Source organism: Schistocerca gregaria, chromosome 2 (genome assembly GCF_023897955.1).
Source record: "Schistocerca gregaria isolate iqSchGreg1 chromosome 2, iqSchGreg1.2, whole genome shotgun sequence".
Taxonomy (NCBI): domain Eukaryota; kingdom Metazoa; phylum Arthropoda; class Insecta; order Orthoptera; family Acrididae; genus Schistocerca; species Schistocerca gregaria.
In genome coordinates, this window is record NC_064921.1 from 856,856,328 (window position 1) to 856,879,250 (window position 22,923).

The 22,923-nt window shown below is 44.8% G+C and overlaps 1 protein-coding gene and 1 non-coding gene across 2 annotated transcripts in view; one reads left to right on the top strand and one right to left on the bottom strand.

Annotated features, from left to right (window-relative positions):
- The window catches only part of LOC126335231 (inter alpha-trypsin inhibitor, heavy chain 4-like), a 205,725-nt gene that overhangs the window by 49,253 nt on the left and 133,549 nt on the right, over positions 1-22,923 (top strand). The window lies entirely within an intron of this gene.
- Positions 610-683, bottom strand: Trnat-ugu (transfer RNA threonine (anticodon UGU)). The gene has a single exon. It is a non-coding gene; the product is annotated as a tRNA-Thr (tRNA).

The window sequence follows — 22,923 nt, forward strand, 5'->3', positions numbered from 1 at the left end:
GATGTCCGCCGACAATATACTCATGCGAAGATGAGCCACAGAACTCGGCCGTGACGGCAGTAGTGTCAGACGTTGATCGCCGCGTCCGAAAGCTGAAGTGCCTGTCGCTCACTGAGCGAGGTGGCACAGTGGTTTGCATGCTGGACTCGCATTCGGGAGGACGACGGCTCAATCCCGCGTCCGGCCATCCTGATTTAAGTTTCCGTGATTTCCCTAAATCACTCCAGGCAAGTGCCGGGATGGTCCCTTTGAAAGGGCACGGCCGACTTCGTTCCCTAATCCGCTGAGACCGATGACCTCGCTGTCTGGTCTCCTTCCCGAAACAGTCCAGTCCATCAGCTTGGTTCAAATGGCTCTGAGCACTATGGGACTTAACATCTATGGTCATCAGTCTACTAGAACTTAGAAATACTTAAACCTAATTAACATAAGGACATCACACAACACCCAGCCATCACGAGGCAGAGAAAATCCCTGACCCCGCCGGGAATCGAACCCGGGAACCCGGGCGTGGGAAGCGAGAACGCTACCGCACGACCACGAGATGCGGGCAGTCCATCCGCTACTGACGGGCGTTGATATACATAAACAGGGACAGGTGAAAATGTGTGCCACGACCGGGAATCGAACCCGGGATCTGCTGCTTACATGGCAGACGCTCTATCCATCTGAGCCACCGAGGCCACAGAGACTGCAGGGATTTATCGCCGGCATGCTCCCCGTGGGACCCACGTACTCTACTTACAGTCCACACACTACATTCGTAGTGCCCCTGCCATTATACCCATTACTCGAAGCAGACAATCCAGAGTCCCGTAAGAGTTCAGGCAAATAGTGTGCATCAGCCGGTTAGCCTTAAACGATACGAAGATGGCATCTGTTCTTCGTATCCTGATTTAGGTTTTCTGAGATTTCCCTAAATCGTTCCGGGTAAATGCCGGGATGGTTCCTTTGAAAGGGCACAGCCGACCGCCTTCCCCATCCTTCCCTCATCCTATAAGACCGATGACCTCAATATCTGGTCTCCTTCCGCAAACAGCCCAACCCTGTCGCTCATCCCGCACAGCACTCTGTCAACTAACAGCTACATCTACATCTACATCTACATGTATACTCCGCAAGCCACCCAACGGTGTGTGGCGGAGGGCACTTTACGTGCCACTGTCATTGCCTCCCTTTTCTGTTCCAGACGCGTATGATTTGTGGGAAGAAAGATTGTCTGAAAGCGTCCGTGCGCGCTCGAATCTCTCTAATTTTACATTCGTGATCTCATCGGGAGGTATAAGTAGGGGGAAGCAATATATTAGATACCTCATCCAGAAACGCACCCTCTCGAAACCTGACGAGCAATCTACACCGCGATGCAGAGCGCCTCCCTCGCAGAGTCTGCCACTTGAGTTTGCTGAACATCTCCGTAACGCTATCACGGTTACCAAATAAACCTGTGACGAAACGCGCCGCTCTCCTTTCGATCTTCTCTCTCCTCCATCAACCCGATCTGGTACGGATCCCACACTGATGAGCCATACTGAAGTATAGTTCGAACGATTGTTCTGTAAGCCACATCCTTTGTTCATGGACTACATTTTCTAAGGACTCTCCCAATGAATCTCAACCTGGCACCCACCTTACCAACAATTAATTTTATATGATCATTCCACTCCAAATCGTTCCGCACGCATACTCCCAGATATTTTACAGAAGTAACTGCTACCAGAGTTTGTTCCGCTATCATATAATCATACAATGAAGGATCCTTCTTTCTATGTATTCGCAATACATTACATTTGTCTATGTTAAGGGTCACTTGCCACTCCCTGTAACAAGTGCCTATCCGCTACAGATCTTCCTGCATTCGCTACAATTTTCTAATGCTGCAACTTCTCTGTATACTAGAGCATCATCCGCGAAAAGCCGCATGAAACTTCCGACACTGTCTACTAGGTCATTTACATATATTGTGAAAAGCAATGGTCCCACAACACTCCCCTGTGGCACGCCAGAGGTTACTTTGTCTGTAGACGTCTCTCCATTGATAACGACATGCTGTGCTCTGTTTGCTAAAAACTCTTCAATCCAGCCACACAGCTGCTGTGATATTCCGTAGACTCTTACTTTATCAGACGACAGTGCGAAACTGTATCAAACGCCTTCCGGAAGTCAAGGAAAATAGCATCTACCTGGGAGCCTGTATCTAATAATTTCTGGGTCTCATGAACAAATAAAGCGAGTTGGGTCTCGCACAATCGCTGTTTCCGCAATCCATGTTGATTCCTACAGAGTAGATTCTGGGTTTCCAAAAACGACATGATACGCGAGCTAAAAACATGTTCTAAAACTCTACAACAGATGGACGTCAGAGATGTAGATCTATAGTTTTGCGCATCTGCTCGACAACCCTTCTCGAAGATTGGGACTACCTGTGCTCTTTTCCAATGATTTGGAATCTTCTTTTCCTCTAGAGACTTGCGGCACACGGCTGTTAGAAGGGGGACAAGTTCTTTCGCGTACTCTGTGTAGAATCGAATTGGTATCCCCTCAGGTCCAGTGGATTTTCTCTGCTGAGTGATTCCAGTTGCTTTCTATTCCTTGGACACTTATATCGATGTCAGCCATTTTTTCGTGTGTGTGAGGATTTAGAGAAGGAACTGCTGTGCGGTCTTCCTCTGTGAAACAGCTTTGGAAAAAGGTGTTTAGCATTTCAGCTTGACGCGTGTCATCCTCTGTTTCAATGCCATCGTCATCCCGGAGTGTCTGGATATGTTGTTTCGATTCACTTACTGGTGTAACGTAAGACCAGAACTTCATAGGATTTTCTGTCAAGTTGGTACATAGAATTTTACTTTCGAATTCACTGAACGCTTCACACATAGCCCCCCTTACGCTGACTTTGACATCGTTCAGCTTCTGTTTGTCTGAGAGGTTTTGGCTGCGTCTAAACTTGGAGTGAAGCTCTCTTTACTTTCGCAGTAGTTTCCTAACTTTGTTGTTTAACCACGGTGGGTTTTTCCCGTCCCTCGGAGTTTTACTCGGCACGTAACTGTCTAAAACGCATTTTACGATTGCCTTGAACTTTTAGCATAAACACTCAACATTGTCAGTGTCGGAACAGAAATTTTCGTTTTTATCTGTTAGGTAGTCTGAAATTTGCCTTCTATTACTCTTGCTAAACAGATAAACCTTCCTCCCTTTTTTTTTATATATTCCTATTAACTTCGTTATTCATGGATGCTGCAACGGCCTTATGATCACTGATTCGCTGTTCTGCACTTACAGAGTCGAAAAGTTCGGGTCTGTTTGTTATGAGTAGGTCCAAGATGTTATCTCCACGAGTCGGTTCTATGTTTAATTGCTCGAGGTAATTTTCGGATAGTGCACTCAGTATAATGTCACTCGATGCTCTGCCCCTACCACCTGTCCTAAACACCTGAGTGTCCCAGTCTATATATGGTAAACTGAAATCTACACCGAAGACTATAATATGCTGAGAAAATTTATGTGCAATGTATTCCAAATTTTCTCTCAGTTGTTCTGCCACTACTACTGCGGAGTCGGGAGGTCGGTGAAAGGAGCCAATTATTAACATAGCTCGGTTGTTGAGTGTAACCTCCACCCATAATATTTCACAGGAACTATCCACTTGTACTTCACTACACGATAAACTACTACTAACAGCGACAAACACGCCACCACCGGTTGAATGTAATCTATCCTTTCTAAACACCGTCTGTGCCTTTGTAAAAATTTCGGCAGAAATTATTTCTGGCTTCAGCCAGCTTTCTGTACCTATAACGATTTAAGCTTCGGTGCTTTCTATCAGCGCTCGAAGTTGCGGTATTTTACCAATGCAGCTTCGACAGTTCACAATTACAATACCGATTGCTGCTTGGTCCCGCGTGTCCTGACTTTGCCGTGCACCCTTTGAGGCTGTTGCCCTTTCTGTACTTGCCCGAGGCCATCTAACATTAAAAAAAACGCCCAGTCCACGCCACACAACCCCTGCTACCCGTGTAGCCGTTTGCTGTGTGTAATGGACCCCTGACATGTCCTGTGGAACCCGAGACCCCAACTCATTGTGCGAGGATTTAGAGAAGCTCTTCAACAAGGCAGTTAGGCCTGTACGGATTTGTAAGTGTTGGATCGTTGTCAGGTCCTTTGTTTATTATTACTACATTTGTGCTTTTGCAAGTGGCCCGGAATTCGTGTAGTCTACCGCCTACACTTTCCGACTCGTCCTCGTACGTCGCCCGACAGCGCTGCAGCGGATCGAGCCAAGCCGGGGCCCGGACCCATGCGCTCCGCCACGTACGGCGGCCGAGTACGTGCGCTGCCCGCCGCCGCTTTTAATATTTAACACCCGCGCCGGTCCGCCCGCGCCTACCCTGGGCGGAGCCGCGCCGCGAGCTACACGCGGCCGGCCGCACATACATACGTACAGGCACACGCGGCTTGTGGCTGCAACTCAGCTAGCAGCGCGACGTGCGCTAGCGGCGCATCTGGACCGGGCCGCCGACAGCCGTTCCATCTGAGGCTGCGCGCTCATCGGCATGCCGGCCGACGCCCGCGCCCCCTGCGGCGGTCCCACAAACTACGCCCCAGGTATTCACCGCCTGGTCGCCTGCCAACTACTGCCGTCTCTTCCCGCTGGCAGTCGCCGCTGAAATGTAACACATTATCCGTCACCGGCAAGTGGCGCTCTCCATCCCTAACCGGGAGTCGTATGTTTTTCCTTGCGGTATTGTCCACTGTGGAAACAGAACATGAATACTGAGCGGGAATTGAAGGAAAGTCCAGAATTTGTAACGTGTTGTACAGTAGGACGCCGAAGGGGAAAAACGAAATAGCATGGGACGGTAAAAGAAGAAAGAGAAGAGAAAATGTACAAGGAGTCTCCAGTAAGTTAATTAGTTACACATTATTAGGGCAGGCCAAGTAACACCGGTTGAATGCCGCACTACACTTCAAAGTAAAACAGATACGTAACGGTGGTTTTCTAAGCGGTCACCAACTCTCTGTGAACAACCCCGGAAAATACTACCAATCGTCCAATTGGCTCTGAGCACTATGGGACTTAACTTCTGAGGTCATCAGTCCCCTAGCACTTAGAACTACACTACTCACCATTAAAACTGCTACACCACGAAGATGACGTGCTACAGACGCGAAATTTAACCGACTGGAAAAACATTTTGTGATGTGCAAAAGAATAGCTTTTCAGAGCATTCACACAAGGTTGGCGCCGGTGGCGACACCTCCAACGTGCTGACATAAGGATAGTTTCCAACCGATTTCTCATACACAAACAGCAGTTGACCGGCGTTGCCTGGTGAAACGTTGTTGTGATGCCTTGTGTAAGGAGGAGAATTGCGTAGCATCACGTTTCCGACTTTCATAAAGGCCGGATTCTAGCCAATCGCGATTGCGGTTTATCGTTTGGCGACATTGCTGCTCGCGTTGGTCGACATCCAGTGACTGCTAGCAGAATATGCAATATGTAGGTTCAGGAAGGCAATACGGAACGCCGTGCTGGATGCCGATGGCCTCGTATAACTAGCAGTCGATTTGACAGGCATCTTATCCGCATGCCTATAACGGATCGTGCAGCCACGTCTCGATCCCTGAGTCAGTAAATGGGGACGTTTGCAAGACGACAACCATCTGCACGACCAGTTCGACGACGTTTGCAGCAGCATCGACTACCAGCTAGGAGACCATGGCTGCGGTCACCCTTGACGCTGCATCAAAGACAGGAGCGCCTGCGATGGTATACTCAACGACGAACCTGGGTGCACGAATGGCAAACCGTCATTTTTTTTTCGGATCAATCCACGTTCTGTTTACAGCATCATGATGGTCGCATCCGTGTTTGGAGTCATCGCGGTGGACGCACATTGGAAACGTGTATTCTCAATCGCCATACTGGCGTATCACCCGGCGTGATGGTACGGGTGTTATCGGTCGCCTCTTGTTCGCACTGACGGCACTTTGAACAGTGGACGTTACATTTCAGATGTGTTACGACCCGTGGCTCTACCCTTCATTCGATACCTGCAAAACCCTACATTTCAGCAAGATAATGCACGACTGCATGTTGCAGGTCCTATACTGGCCTTTCTGGATACAGAAAATGTTAGACTGCTGCCCTGACCAGCACATTCTCCAGATATCTCACCAATTGAAAACGTCTGGTCAATGGTGGCCGAGCAACTGGCTCGTCACAATACGCCAGTCACTACTCTTGAACTGTGGTATTGGTGTTGAAGGTGCATGGGCAGCTGTACCTGTACGCGCCATCCAAGCTCTGTTTGACTCAATGCCCACGCGTATCAAGGCCGTTATTACGGCCAAAGGTGGTTGTTCTGGGTACTGAATTCTAAGGATCTATGCACCCAAATTTCGTGAAAATGTAATCACACGTCAGTTCTAGTATAAGATATGTGCCCAATGAATACCCGTTTATCATCTGCATTTCTTCTTGGTGTAGCAGTTTTAATGGCCAGTAGTGTACTTAAAGCTAACTAACCGAATAACATCACACACCTCCATGCCCGAGGCAGGATTCGAACCTGCGAACGTAACGGTCGCGCGGTTCTTGACTGCGGCACCTAGAACCGCTCTGCCACGCCGGCCGGCAATCGTCCAATTCCTCGATGACAGAAATCCGCACCTTGGGTAAAGCCCCGGTATGTATAACATGCGTGTGACGTCTGCCTCCCTAATGTTGGCTCCTCATGGGAATTCTCATGCCTATAAATGATTAAACTGACCTCGCCATTGACAACATACACCTAGGGATTTCCATTAAAAGAAGTATCGGGTTATGGTTTTACTTCACTTCAGTTTTAACACTTCGAACCGATAATTGCTAGAATGAATTACAGTTGGGTAATACTCTGAAAAGCCAAAGAAACTGGAGTAGGCATGCGTTTTCAAATACAGACATGTAGTACAGCCAGAATACAATCCTGCGGTAGGCAACGCCTATATAAGACAAGTGTCTGGCGCAGTTATTAGATCGGTTACTACTGCTACAATGGCATGTTCTCAACATTTATGTGAGTTTGGGCGTGATTTTATAGTCGGCGCGCAAGCGATGGCACACAGCATCTCCGAGGCACCGACGAAATGGGGATTTTCCTGTTAGACTATTTCACACGTGTACCATGAATATCAGGAAACCGGTAAAATATCAAAACTCCGACATGTTGCGGACGGAAAAATATCCTGCAAGAACGGGACCGACGACGACTTACGAGAATCGTTGAACGTGTCAGAAGTGCAACCCTTCGGCAAATTGATGCACATTTCAATGCTGGGCCATCAAAAAGTGTCAGACTGGGAACCATTCAATGAAACATCATCGACATGGGCTTTCGGAGCCGAGGGCCCACCAATGTACCCTTGATGACTTCACAACACTAAGCTTTACGTCTCGCCTGGGCCCGTCAACAACGACATTGGACTGTTAATGTTAAAATGTGTGTGAAATCTTATGGGATTTAACTGCTAAGGCATCAGTTCCTAAGCTTACACACTATTTAACCTAAATTATCATAAGGACAAACACACACACACACACACACACACTCATGCCCGATGGAGGACTCGAACCTCCGCCGGGACTGTTAATGACTGGAAACATGTTGCCTGGTTCGACGAGTCTCGTTTAAAATTATATCGAGGGGATGGATGTGTACGACTATAGAGCCAGCCTCGAGAATCCCTGGACCCTGCATGTCAAAAAGGACCTTTTCAGCCTGGTAGAGGCGTATGCGGTTGGGGTGATATAGGATACCTGATACGTCTAGATACGACTGACAGGTGACACGTACATAAGCATCCTGTGTGATCACTTGCATCCTTTCATGTCCATTGTGCATTCACATGGACTTGGGCAATTCCAGCAGGATAGTACGACACCCCACACGTCCACAATTGCTACAGCGCGGCTCCAGGAACACTCTTCTGAGTTTAAACACGGCCTTTTATTTAGTTGTAAAACCGAGCTGCATCTGAATGAAGTTATTAATACTACCACTACCATTAATAATAAGTCACCCATCTGTTACAGGTTGCCTATCTAACAACTTCAAGGGGCAACAAAAATTTGATTTTCAGTATTTCATATAATTACTTACCGAATTTAAAATGATCCCATAATTACTCAAAAGGCATAAGCGTTTAACACATTAAGTCAATTACATAAGCAAAGGTAATTTCAGTTGCTATAATGAACAATGCACTGCCTGGATCACAATAGTAATCCAACCGGTATATGTACATTCATTAGAGTAAGTCAAGTATTGAGCTTAGAATACTCCCGCCTCATTTGACAACGGACAGAATGTCCATTCAACCACGTGAAGCTCTCATAATAGCTTTTCTTCGGGATGTTGTCACACTTGTTGGAATGTCAGTTATGTCGAAGTATAAACCATTTACATGAGTTTCTGCACTTGGTCATTTCGTTGCAGGTCTGTCTTGATAATTCCGAGTCGAGAAAAGAATTTCCCACATTTTGCATTTCACTCAAATCGCAGCAGACGTCCAAGCGTCGCCATTTTTGTTCGGGACTTAAAGCGAGCGGGACGAACTTTGAACACGCTTTTCTCTTCTTTCAAATGTTCTGGAAAATGTCTTGTGCACTTGATGGAGAGATATTGCGATTTATGACAGGCTGCAGCAGCATGCCCACTGCGTAACACTGCCTTCTCACAACTGAGTGCTCGATCGCACATCTGTTTTTTACAGTTGTTAATTCAAGCTGCTACCATAGTTACAGCGCTGACGTCGCTTATACGCCAGGCATAAAACAAATTTCCGAAGTTTTTGGACGGATGGTTTGTGTCTTGAGGCAGGTGTAAACCACTGTGCGCTAATTATCCGGATCATATTGATCCACTGTTTCAGAACGAGAGTAGTTCAGACTTCCAACATAATTTACACACAATTTCGAACCTTTTAGAAACTTTTTCTCTCTGTCACCTCATACGAAATAATGAAAGGAAAAGTTTATCACTTACCGTATTTTCAATGTTCACACAGTAAAGCATTTACAGGTGTGACGTTTTAATTTATTTCTTCTTCACTAATAACTCTATTCGCAGAACATTTCGCAGACAGTATCTTCGTGCACCACTAAATGTGCCTGCAAAAGTAAGTCACTGCACGACACATTGTTCAGGAGATACAATGTCATAAACGTTGCACTGTATGAAAATGAAACCGCAGAGCGAAATTTACAGATACAGTTGATGCACATGTACAAATACATGTGAAATACATTAAATAGATGAGTAATATATTGACATGTGTGTATTTGGACAAAGCCTAAGTAAAAAGCTCATCCTGACCCCCTGGAACGGTTTCACCCAAATTCGGCACACAGAGGGGAGGGGAATTGATACAGAGTGTGGAAAGGAGGAGACTGATGGAGAAAGGAAACTAGAGAGAGAGAGAGAGAGAGAGAGAGAGAGAGAGAGAGAGAGAGAGAGAGAGAGAGAGTGAGAGAGCAAAGAGATTTGAAATCAAATAAAATGTGCCCAGGAACAAATATTAGATTGAAATTTAAAAGCGTTGCAGTTAAATCTTACCAATACTATATTTGATATAAATATAAACGTAGGTTTCACAGTAAACACCCTGAAGGTCACTTGCAATAGTAACCGAAACGTCGGTAATTTTACATATGGACAATGCAGTCACAAACCCAGAAACATTTTGATTATTATAATCTTCGTTACATTATTTCTCACCTACGCACCAATAATCAGTAAATGAAATCAAATTAACCAGGAGCATTACCAAACACCGCTGTTAGACTACACATTTAGGCGTCTAAATTGTTTTGACCCACTACACACAAATTAAAGGGAAGATTCGACTGGATGAATCACTTCACGACCAACTGAAAGGCAGACAGACGACGCACAGCTACGTTTCTGGTAATATAGACATTTTATACAATACACTTCATATTAATCTGACTGCGGGAAAGAATATGTTTGGATGTGCTATTATACTGTGAAGTTTTGTTCTTTTTCGTAGTCATTTTAATGGAAACAGAAAATTTTGTGGCTAACTTTATAATCCTACCTGTTCGTATGTTACAACCATACGAAATACTGCCATTAGTCACAATCGTAACCTGTCCAGCAACTGGAAAGGTCTCTCTCATACCATGTGTACTGATGAACCCAACCGATTTACCCATTGATTTAGACTTCTATTCCCAATCAAGGTTACGTTTGCAATGACATTAAACGAGATCAGAGAGATGGGTGAGGAGGAGAGGGTAAGCAAACGGGGGGGGGGGGGGGGGAGAGCAGGAGAGTTTTAAAGAGAGGGGGGAAAGGGACATAAGGACGTAGATTCATTGGAAGAATCCCAAGGAAATGTAATCTGACAACAAAGGAAGTAGGTTACAGTACACTTGTTCGCCCACTGTTTGAATGTGGGATTCGTACCAGATAGGGTTGATAGAAGAGATAGAGGAGATCCAACGGAGAGCAGCGCGGTTCGTTACAAGGATCATTGAGTAATCGCGAAAGTGTCACGGAGATGACAGATAAACTCCAGTGGAAGACTCTGCAGGAGAGACGCTCAGTAGCTCGGTCCGGGCTTTTGTTGAAGTTTCGAGAACATACCTTCACCGAAGAGTCAAGCAGTATATTGCTCCCTCCTATGTATGGATATAGATGTAAGTATCTAATTCCCATTCATTTTTAGCAATTTCGAAGCTTTGTCGGATTCGCTGTTTAACAATACAATCCAATTAGCTTGAAGGTATTATGCACCACATAAATGTGTAGTTCAAATGGCTCTGAGCACTATGGGACTTCAGTCCGCTAGAAATTAGAACTACTTAAACCTAACTAACCTAAGGACATCACACACATCCATGCCCGAGGCAGGATTCGAACCTGCGACCGTAGCAGTCGCTCGGTACCGGACTGAGCGCCTAGAACCGGTAGACCACCGCGGCCGGCAAATGAGTAGTATGCTAACTATTTGCACACGCTAAGCAAAACAGAACCTAATGTCCAACAATAATACAAATTGCAGGAGACGACGGATAGTGCTTATGGCTGTTTCTGGTATGCGTTCCTTCATCTGATTCTGAAATAAGTCAATAGACTGGAGAACTGGCCAAAAAATACCGTGTGTTCCTGGGTTCACTATCCTATATGCAGAATGCTCTTCCGTATATGGGGCTTACATTCTTTATAAAATTGGGGCGGAGGGGGGGGGGGGGGGAGGGTTACTGTCTCTGGAACGACAGGAAAAATAAAGACGACAATACTGTAAAAGGTAAATATTCCTCGGTTTTCAACCTGACAGGCGAGATCCGGCTCGGCTAAGAGCCGGCGTTTCGTCCCGCACGCAACAGCCGGGCGCCAGCAAGACTGCGGAAGAGACGGTGTGCCGAGTCCGCGACGGCGTGCAGATCATCAGAGGCTAAATAAAACGATGCGCTAACTCGGCACTCGAGAGGTCGGGCGGCCAGGTAGCGAGAAGCGCGCATCGCGGTAGCCGGCTGGCTTTGCAGGCGCGGAGAGAGAGATAGAGAGAGAGAGAGAGAGAGAGAGAGAGAGAGAGAGAGAGAGGGCTCAAGGACGTGGGAACCCGGCGCGCATTCCTGTGGCACGGCTGCCGGCCGCTGGAGGGGGCGCCCGGAATTCTGACCCCCTGTCGCGCCCGCGCTGCCCCCACCGGCAAAAACAAAGGAGCGTGCCGCGGCAGATCGCATCTCGGGAATTCCAGGAAGAGCTCAGCTGGGCTCCGCGAAATGTGACCTTGTAGTCCGGTCCTCGGCGCTACTGCTCCGAAAGCGGCAAAATCACCGCCGGCACTCTCCGTCATCAGATCGGCTGGTCTCGCTAGCGCTTCGACGTCCGACCGTTTACTCGTGGCGTGAAAAGACTTGCATGATCTAATTTTGTACCGTATGACGAACACGGATTCTCATTTTCAAGACAAGATAGCAAAGAGGAGTACCACACCTTGAACGAAAATCAGAAAAGTACGGATCCAGCCTGTAACTAAATGACTCCTGATAGGTTAAGTGTTTTCTACGCCTATTATAGACGCTGTTGTAACTGTCACCTGCTGAAAATTCCTTATGGAGTTGCATAGTAACGCTAAATACATATTTATATGCGAGATCGCACTTTTACGTTAGAATATAACTTCACGTCATAAATTTTTCGAGAAGGAGATTGGGATGCCCTATTAGTCATCATCATCATTTAAGACTGATTCTGCCTTTCAGCGTTCAGTCTGGAGCATAGTCCCCCTTATAAAATTCCTCCATGATCCCCTATTCAGTGCTAACATTGGTGCCTCTTCTGACGTTAAGCCTGTTTCTTCAAAATCATTCTTAACCGAATCCAGGTAACTTCTCCTTGGTCTGCCCAGACTCCTCCTACCCTCTACTGCTGAATCCATGAGTATCTTGGGTAACCTTGCTTCTCCCATGCGTGTAACATGACCCCAGCATCTAAGCCTATTCGCCCTGACTGCTACATCAATAGAGTTCATTCCTAGTTCTTCTTTGATTTCCTCATTGTGGACACCCTCCTCCCATTGCTCCCATCTACTAGTACCTGCAATCATCGTAGCTACTTTCATATCCGTAACCTCAACCTTATTGATAAGGTAACCCGAATCCACCCAGCTTTCGCTCCCATACAACAAAGTTGGTCGAAAGATTGAACGGTCAACAGATAACTTAGTCTTGGTACTGACTTCCTTCTTGCAGAAGAGAGTAGATCGTAGCTGAGCGCTCACTGCATTAGCTTTGCTACACCTCGCTTCCAGTTCTTTCACTATGTTGTCATCCTGTGACAATATGCATCCTAAGTATTTGAAACTGTCCACCTGTTCTAACTTTGTTCCCCCTATTCGGCACTCAGTCCGTTTATTTGTCTTTCCCACTGACATTACTTTCGTTTTGGAGATGCTAATCTTCATACCATAGTCCTTACATTTCTGATCTAGCTCTGAAATATTACTTTGCAAACTTTCAATAGAATCTGCCATCACAACTAAGTCATCCGCATATGCGAGACTGCTTATTTTGTGTTCACCTATCGTAGTCTCACCCAGCCAGTCTATTGTTTTCAACATATGATCCATAAATAATATGAACAACAATGGGGACAGGTTACAGGCTTGTCTTACCCCTGAATCTACTCTGAACCATGAACTCAATTTACCGTCAACTCTAACTGCTGCCTGACTATCTATGTAAAGACTTTTAATTGCTTGCAAAAGTTTGCCTCCTATTCCATAATCACGTAGAACAGATAATAATCTCCTCCTAGGAACCCGGTCATATGCCTTTTCTAGATCTATAAAACATAGATACAATTCCCTATTCTACTCGTAACACTTCTCCATTATTTGCCGTACGCTAAAGATCTGGTCCTGACAACCTCTAAGAGGCCTAAACCCACACTGATTTTCATCCAATTGGTCCTCAACTAATACTGGCACTTTGCTTTCAACAATACCTGAAAAGATTTTACCCACAACGCTGATCAAAGAGATACCTCTGTAGTTGTTACAATCTTTTCGTTTCCATGTTTAAAGATTGGTGTGATTACTGCTTTCGTCCAATCTGATGGAACCTGTCCCGACTCCCACGCCATTTCAATTATTCTGTGTAGCCATTTAAGACCTGACAGTCCACTGTATTTGATGAGTTCCGACTTAATTTCATCCACCCCGGCCGCTTTGTTGCCAGGGTAAATTTGTTAGCCAAAAAGAAGAGTTCTGAATGGCCTAGTGAAATTTACTATTAAAGCAACTTAAATAAGTTTTATCTTAGTGGCTTGTAAGATAGGTGACCCTTGGTGGCAGTATGGGTCGGCCGAGAGGCGTGCGAAGATGAGCCGCGAAAGTGCGATAAACATTGTGTCCCAGTGGCGCAGTGGTTAACGCAACTCCCTACTCAGCAGGAGACCCTGGGTTCGAATCCCAGGCTGCCACACACTTTCACTCGTCCTCTCTCATTCCGCATAAAGTCCCGAGGCAGCTGGCATCAATACTCCTGTCCCTTCCCTTCCCTTTCCTTTCCTATCTCAACCCTTCAGTTTCAATTTACGTAATTAAATAACTCTGTTGGTATAGCTGGCTTGAACTGTCTACATAATCTTCTATCAGACTTTATTAAACATATCTTACACAATGAGGTCAGCCTTTTAATTAAAAGGGTGTAAATGACCATGCAATAAAGTGCTGGCGTAATCTTCCTTATATGGGACTCAAAAAATTGGAGGGGGCGGGGGTTACTAGTAATATGGAAGTAGTGAGTGAACTAGAGTATTTAGTCAGTGATCAATTCCACGTGTGGGATTCTGACGTAAGGGGAAAGAAATTACTGTGCAGCTCATTCAGTAAAGCGGTACTCATTTACTCGACCTGTTCTGTTACCCAAGCACACAAAAGCAAAATTAAACAAAAGTAAAAAAAAAAAAAAAAGGTTCAAATGGTGAAACTTCCCCCTTAGAAAACTTATTCAATTACTGTGCTGAAAATACCCTTAAGTTATTTGATTTTCAAACAGCTGAGCAAAACTGAACGTACTCAGATATTTCTCGCTTTACTTATTCTGACGATGTACCCCGGGTCTAGGGGTAGCGTCTTTGATTCATAATCAAAACGTCTTCGGTCCCGGGTTCGATCCCCGCCACTGCTAAAATTTCGATAAATGGTCAGCATTGGCGGCCGAAGACTTCCGGCATAAGAAGTCAGCCTCATTCTGCCAACGGCCTTGTCAAAGAGGGCGGAGGAGCGGATAGAGGTTCAGGGCACTCTCTTGTCCTAGGGGTGGGAAATTGCCCCTAAAGGCGAAAGAATCAGCAATGATCAACGACATGAGGATGCAGAAGGCAATGGAAACCACTGCATTAAAGACACGTAACGTGTATCCACAGGACATGTGGCCTGTAGTTGAAGAAGTGTCATGAAGATCTCTCCATTAGCAAAAGATTCTGGAATAGTCCCCCATTCGGATCTCCTGGAGGGGACTGCCAAGGGAGAGGTTACCATGAGAAAAAGATTGAATACTCAACGAAAGGATAATGTTCTACGAGTCGGGTCATGGAATGTCAGAAGCTTGAACGTGGTAGGGTAAATAGAAAATCTGAAAAGGGAAATGCAAAGGCTCAATCTAGATATAGTAGGGGTCAGTGAAGTGAAGTGGAAGGAAGACAAGGGCTTCTGGTCAGATGAGTATCAGGTAGTATCAACAGCAGCAGAAAATGGTATAACAGGTGTAGGATTCGTTATGAATAGGAAGGTAGGGCAGAGGGTGTGTTGATGGGAACAGTTCAGTGACCGGGTTGTTCTAATCAGAATCGACAGCAGACCAACATCGACAACGATAGTTCAGGTATACATGACGACGTCGCAAGCAGAAGATGAACAGATAGAGTGTATGAGGATATTGAAAGGGTAATGCAGTATGTAAAGGGGGACGAAAATCTAATAGTCATGGGCGACTGGAATGCAGGTGTAGGGGAAGGAGTAGAAGGAAAGGTTACAGGAGAATATGGGCTTGGGACAAGGAATGAAAGAGGAGAAAGACTAATTGAGTTCTGTAACAAGTTTCAGCTAGTAATAGCGAATACCCTGTTCAAGAATCACAAGAGGAGGAGGTATACTTGGAAAAGGCCGGGAGATGCGGGAAGATTTCAATTAGATTACATCATGATCAGACAGAGATTCCGAAATCAGATACTGGATTGTAAGGCCTACCCAGGAGCAGATATAGACTCAGCTCACAATACAGTAGTGATGAAGAGTAGGCTGAAGTTCAAGACATTAGTCAGGAAAACTCAATACGCAAGGAAGTGGGATACGGAAGTTATAAGGAATGACTAGATACGTCTGAAGTTCTCTAACGCTATAGATACAGCAATAAGGAATAGCGCAGAAGGCAACACAGTTGAAGAGGAATGGACGTCTCTAAAAAGGACCATCACAGAAGTTGGTAAGGAAAACATAGGTACAAAGAAGGTAGCTGCGAAGAAACCATGGGTAACATAAGAAATACTTCAGTTGATTGATCAAAGGAGGAAGTACAAACATGTTCCGGGAAAATCAGGAATACAGAAATACAAGTCGCTGAGGAATGAAATAAATAGGAAGTGCAGGGAAGCTAAGACGAAATGGCTGCAGGAAAAATGTGAAGACATCGAAAAAGATATGATTGTCGGAAGGACAGACTCAGCATACAGGAAAGCCAAAACAACCTTTGGTGACATTAAAAGCAACGGTGGTAACACTAAGAGTGCAACGGGAATTCCACTGTTAAATGCAGAGGAGAGAGCAGGTAGGTTGAAAGAATACATTGAAAGCCTCTATGAGGGTGAAGATTTGTCTGATGTGAGAGTAGAAAAAACAGGAGTCGATTTAGAAGAGATAGGGGATCCAGTATTAGAATCGGAATTTAAAAGAGCTTTGGAGGACGTACGGTCAAATAAGGCAGAAGGGATAGACAACATTCCATCAGAATTTCTAAAATCAGTAGGGGAAGTGGCGACAAAACGACTATTCACGTTGGTGTGTAGAATATATGAGTCTGGTGACATACCATCAGATTTTCGGAAAAGCATCATCCACACAATTCCGAAGACGGCAAGAGCTGACAAGTGCGAGAATTATCGCACAATCAGCTTAACAGCTCATGCATCGAAGCTGCTTACAAGAAAAATATACAGAAGAATGGAAAAGAAAATTGAGAATGCGCTAGGTGACGATCAGTTTGGCTTTAGGAAAAGTAAAAGTACGAGAGAGGCAATTCTGACGTTACGGCTAATAATGGAAGCAAGGCTAAAGAAAAATCAAGACACGTTCATAGGATTTGTCGACCTGGAAAAAGCGTTCGACAATATAAAATGGTGCAAGCTGTTCGAGATACTGAAGAAAGTAGGGGTGAGCTATAGGGAGAGACGGGTCGTATACAATATGTACAACAACCAAGAGGGAATAATAAGAGTGGACGATCAAGAACGAAGTGCTCGTATTAAGGAAGGTGTAAGACAAGGCTGTAGCCTTTCGCCCCTACTCTTCAATCTGTATATCGAGGAGCAATGATGGAAATAAAAGAAAGGTTTAGGAGTGGAATTAAAATACAAGGTGAAAGGATATCAATGATACGATTCGCTGATGACATTGCTAGCCTGAGTGAAAGTGAAGAAGAATTAAATGATCTGCTGAACGGAATGAACAGTCTAATGAGTAAACAGTATGGTTTGAGGTTAAATCTGAGAAAGACTAAGGTAATGAGAAGTAGTAGAAATGAGAACAGCGAGAAACTTAACATCAGGTTTGATGGTCACGAAGTCAATGAAATTAAGGAATTCTGCTACCTAGGCAGTAAAATAACCAATGACGGACGGAGCAAGGAAGACATCAAAAGCAGAATCGCTATGGCAAAAAAGGCATTTCTGGGCAAGAGAAGTCTACTAATATCAAATACCGGCCTTAATTTGAGAAAGTAATTTCTGAGGATGTACGTCTTTAGTACAGCATTGTATGGTAGTGAAACATGGACTGTGGGAAAACCGGAAGAGAAGAGAATCGAAGCATTTGAGATGAGGTGCTATAGATGAATGTTGAAAATTAGGTGGACTGATAAGGTAAGGAATGAGGAGGTTCTACGCAGAATCGGAGAGGAAAGGAATATGTGGAAAACACTGATAAGGAGAAGGGACTGGATGATAGAACATCTGCTAAGACATGAGGGAATGACTTCCATGGTACTAGAGGGAGCTGTAGAGGGCAAAAACCGTAGAGGAAGACAGAGATTGGAATACGTCAAGCAAATAATTGAGGACGTAGGTTGCAAGTGCTACTCTGAGATGAAGAGATTAGCACAGGAAAGGAATTCGTGGCGGGCCGCATCAAACCAGTCAGTAGACTGGTGACCAAAAAAAAAGAAAAAAACCTTATTCTGATCATCACTAAACTGACACACATTTTTAGCGGAACGCAATCTAAATTCCAATAATCTCTACAAAAGAATGGCCCTGACTAACAATTACCTATACCTTCCATGAATCACTTATCTCACAAAAATCTTCGTTACTCAAACTACTGCAATACAGCGAGCGCCACTACTGCCAGCTAAATAAAAGATTCAAACTACTCAAGGCACTAACTACTGATAGGCACAGTTAGCAAATGAAAGATTTTAATAGTGAACAAACAATGTATTTACCTTAATATATATATAATCTCAGTTCGTGACATCCAGTGTTACAAATTTACTGTCTCTGGTGGACACACGTCCAGCAGATCATCCGCTCTCAAAACTCCATCTCTCTCCCCACATCCACCACTGCTGGCGGCTCACCTCCAACTGCGCAACGCTATGCACTGTTCACATCCAACTGGCCAGTACAACAGAGAATATTTCAACAATGCCAACCATCCACAGACTGCACACAGCACAGGCAGTAACTTTCATACAGAGCGCTACGTGGCGTTACCAAAATAAATACGTACACAGCCTACTTACAATGGCTCTAGGCACTATGGGACTTAACATCATTCTGAGGTCATCAATCCCCTAGACTTAGAACTACTTAAACCTAACTTACCTAAGGACGTCACACACATCCATGTCCGACGCAGGATTCGAACCTGCGACCGTAGCAGCAGCAGCGGCAGCAGCGCGCTTCCAGACTGAGGCGCCTAGAGCCCTTCGGCCACAGAGGTCGGCAAACAAACTCCATTCGTTCATAATAAATGCAATTTCAACACGTATATACACAGACAGTCTAGTCACGTTAATCTGACAATCGCGTATGTTCGTCTTCAACTTTCAGTAATCACTCACAACCAGCAATCCCGTCTCCGGTCATCCTGATTTAGGTTTTCCGTGATTTCCCTAAATCGCTTCAGGCAAATGCCGGGATGGTTCCTTTGAAAGGGCACGGCCGATTTCCTTCCCCATACTTCCCTCACCCGAGCTTGCGCTCCGTCCCTAATGACCTCGTTGTCGACGGGACGTTAAACACTGATCTCCTCCACAACCAGCAGGTGGCAATACTAGCCTTGATGGGTATACAGTGGGTGCCGGGGTGACGTGGAATACAATGAAGTCGTTGTCGCTATGCGGAAAAATTATGACGTCCAGATGGGAATGATTATTTGCATTTCGGGCCAAGAGAAGAAGCGTTTCAGAAACGGCTGAGTGCAGCCGTGATTAAAATATATAGTGCACGGTCAAATGGCGCTATCGAAGTCGGGCTCAGAGACAACTGCGGCGCACCATGGGATGAACGACGGTTGCAGAGATATAACTGTTGAGCAGCCGACTGTCCAGATGAACCAAGAGGCTATCAACAGCATCTCCTCAACGAAAGTTGCTGTATATGGGCCTTAGCAGCAGGCGCTTGGTTCACGCATCCATGCTTGAAGGCTGGAATCTGCACCCCAATACCACAATTGGATGTCTACTGGGAGACAAGTTGACTTCTGAGATGGGTTTTTGTACCTCATTGGACAGATGGCATAAACCCTGAAACGACTGTCAGAAGAGTCTATGTCGGAGAAGTGATCGATACTGTCCAGGGAATGTTTTCTTGGTATTCCTTGAGTAATCACATCATCCTGAAAGGCACACTGGATCAACGCAAGTGTGCATCTGTCTTTGGCGACCGTATACACTCTCTACATGCAGTTCGGCACGATGGCACCTACCAGGAGGACAACGCAATGTGTCACACACCTCACAGTGTACGTGTGTGGTTCGACGAGCACTAGGAAACAAAGTCAACCGAGAATCTGTGGGACCACCTCGACCAGGGCGCTTGCGCCACGGAACTTCAACCGTGAAATCTAGCACAACTGTCGGTAACTTCCAGAACTTCACTGACTTTGTTTTTACAAGACTCGCAGCAGTTCGTGATGCAATAGGTGCTTATTCAGGATTTTGACGGGGTGGTCACATTAAGGCACAGTACAGAATGTCGTTGAACAATAAACGTGCACACACTTGGAAATGGACCAGACATTCAAAAATGCGATGACAGACCTAACGTAAGCAGCTCGCTTAGTATCTTAAACAAAGGGGCCCCGAATATGTGAACAGCAGCTGTAAGATTTGAATGCAACGCTTGCTGCGGGTCTCGACCAATTAGAACAAAGCATATTTATGATGGATTCGCGAGCACGTCGCATAATGGCGGTTTACACTTACACTTCACAATTCAAATTGCTTATTTCGCGAGAAATCAGAATCTGGGGAACACAAAAAATGCACTGAATGAATGGGAACTTGCAACTACTATTTTACAAATTAAGATAAATGTAGGAAGAGAGCTGAAGTAAACACTACAGTTATATGTTGGTACGATTGTGGGAGTTCCTCACAATATTGTCTCTCGAAGGTAACTGTCTTCCAAGTTTGACTCCATGGCTCTAAGCGCTATGGGACTTAAAATCTGAGGTCATCAGTACCGCCGGCCGTGGTGGTCTAGCGGTTCTAGGCGCACAGTCCGGAACCGCGAGACTGCTACGGTCGCAGGTTCGAATCATGCCTCGGGCATGGATGTGTGTGATGTCCTTAGGTTAGTTATGTTTAAGTAGTTCTAAGTTCTAGGGGACTGATGACCACAGATGTTAAGTCCCATAGTGCTCAGAGCCATTTAAACCATCACCAGTACCCTTGACTTAGAACTACTTAAACCTAACTAACCTAAGGACATCACACACATCCATGCCCGAGGCACGATTCGAACTTGCGACCGTAGCAGCAGCGCGGTTCCGGACTGAAGCGCCTAGAACCGCTCGGCCACCACGGCTTTGACCCCATGAGGCGAAATAATTCGTTCACAAATTAATCGTAATTATTTCTTTACCAAATTGTTCACAGTTAACCAATAATAATCACTTAATAAACGAGTAAGGGAGATTATTTTAACATTTCACTTTACATACAGCATAGTGTCCAGATAGGCACTGCTTTTTGTTTATTGAAAGTGGAACTACGTTTTATGAGTATTTTTGAAGAAGACAGACACAATACACAACTTCTGCAATTCAGCCAGTACTGTACAGAAATAAACATTCGCTCTGGCTTCAGAAACTGAGGACTGACATCGTATCTGGTGCCTTGTCGTGGTCTTAAGCCACTAAGTGTCTATCTGAGGTGTGATTCCTGAAGCGACAAACAATGTCAGCGATAGATTTTGACTAGAATATCCATCTCTTGATTTGCAGCTCCTTGTATTGGCCGTGTTTGCAGTTAAAATTTTTGGGATTTGAGGTCCGCCAGTTACGCTAAACGGCGTTTTGCTCAGTACCAAAACGTGTATCAGCACCACTGTCATCGTCAGTGGGTTTTCGTTTTTATTTATTCTGCAATGTGAACATTTTTGTTACATGATTATAAAATTATCTGTATTTTTAGTTCAAACAACAGATCGTTTCTTTTTGTAAATACCTTTACATTTGGTGAAAATCAATTTCCTGGACCACTTTTGTGTTAATTATTACACGTAGCTCGTCATCTGCAACCAAACAATGTTGAGAGGTGTTTTTTTTTTTTTTTTTTGCTGATAGGTTAACTATCTTCTAGAGTGTAATTTAGTTTTTCACGATGTTTTCGGGCCTATTTTCGTATTTACTTAAGTTTTCGTGTGGCAAGCATTTCCATTTTCCGCATCATGCTGAGATGTTGTGATGCGTACGTAGCTATAACAAGTATTTTCCACAAATAACGTAGTAAAACACTTCTCACTACACCAGAACACAGTGCGATTGTGGTCTGTTATGTGTCCCAGTCCAGTCAGTGTTCATTTGTTCACCAGAGAGTTTGGCGCCAAATTTGAATTTTATTTGCATTATATCTGTATACATAGTGTGTGTGTGTTTGTTCTGGTATAGTGAAAAGCGTTTTACTATTTTATTTGTGGAAAATACTTGTTATAGCTACGTATCCATCTCAGCATGATGCGGAGAATGGAAGTGCTTGCCACAAGAAAACGTAAGTAAATACGAAAATAGGCCCGTAAAATCGTGGAAAAACTAAATTACAGTCTAGAAGATAGGTTAACGCCCAGCAAAAATAAAAATAATAAAAAATAACTTTCTCATCAACATCATTTGGTTGCAGATGACAAGCTCCCTGTAATAATTAACACAAAGGAGGTCCAGAAAGCTGATGTTCACCAAATCTAAAGGTATTCACAAAAGGAAACGATCTGCTCTTTGAACTAAAAATGCAGATAATTTTATAGTCATGTAACAAAAATGTTCACATTGCAGAATAAATGAAAACGAAAACCCACTGATGATGGTACAGTGATGCCGAAACACGTTTTGGTACTGAGCAAAACGGTGTTTTACGTAACTGGCGGACCTCAAATCTCAAAAATTTGACTAGAATACGTGTAGTACTTACTCCGTTAGTGTTAGTAAACATCTGAACTACTAAATGCGAAAGCGCCGAAGAGGAAAAGTAGAACCAGATTTCACACTGCTCGTCTGGCAAAGATGGTGTGAATATTACGCTGACCCAGTTTCGTAAGATGTTCGCTCTTCTCCTCGCCATTGCTCCATACGTATTGGCGAGCGTTCACACAGTGAATGCAAAGCAGTTTGCTTTCAGTCGAGCGCCAAGGCACTTCGCATACAACCAGCTTAATCCCCACCTCTTACGAATATTAGCTGCTCGTCCACACGAAAAAAGAAAGCGTTGCTCAATTTCCTCGTTAAGAAAGAGCGGTTCTCTTTATAGGCCAGGTGCTGCTCTCGTTATCTTTTTACGTGCACCGATTTCCCTCCTAATTCATGCAAGGCCCATCCTCGCTAAATAAAGGCTCTTCACAGTTACAACGCTGATTCATCCAGCTACAGCTTGCTAATCGGAGCTATTATAACCACAATCAACTGCATGGTCCACTT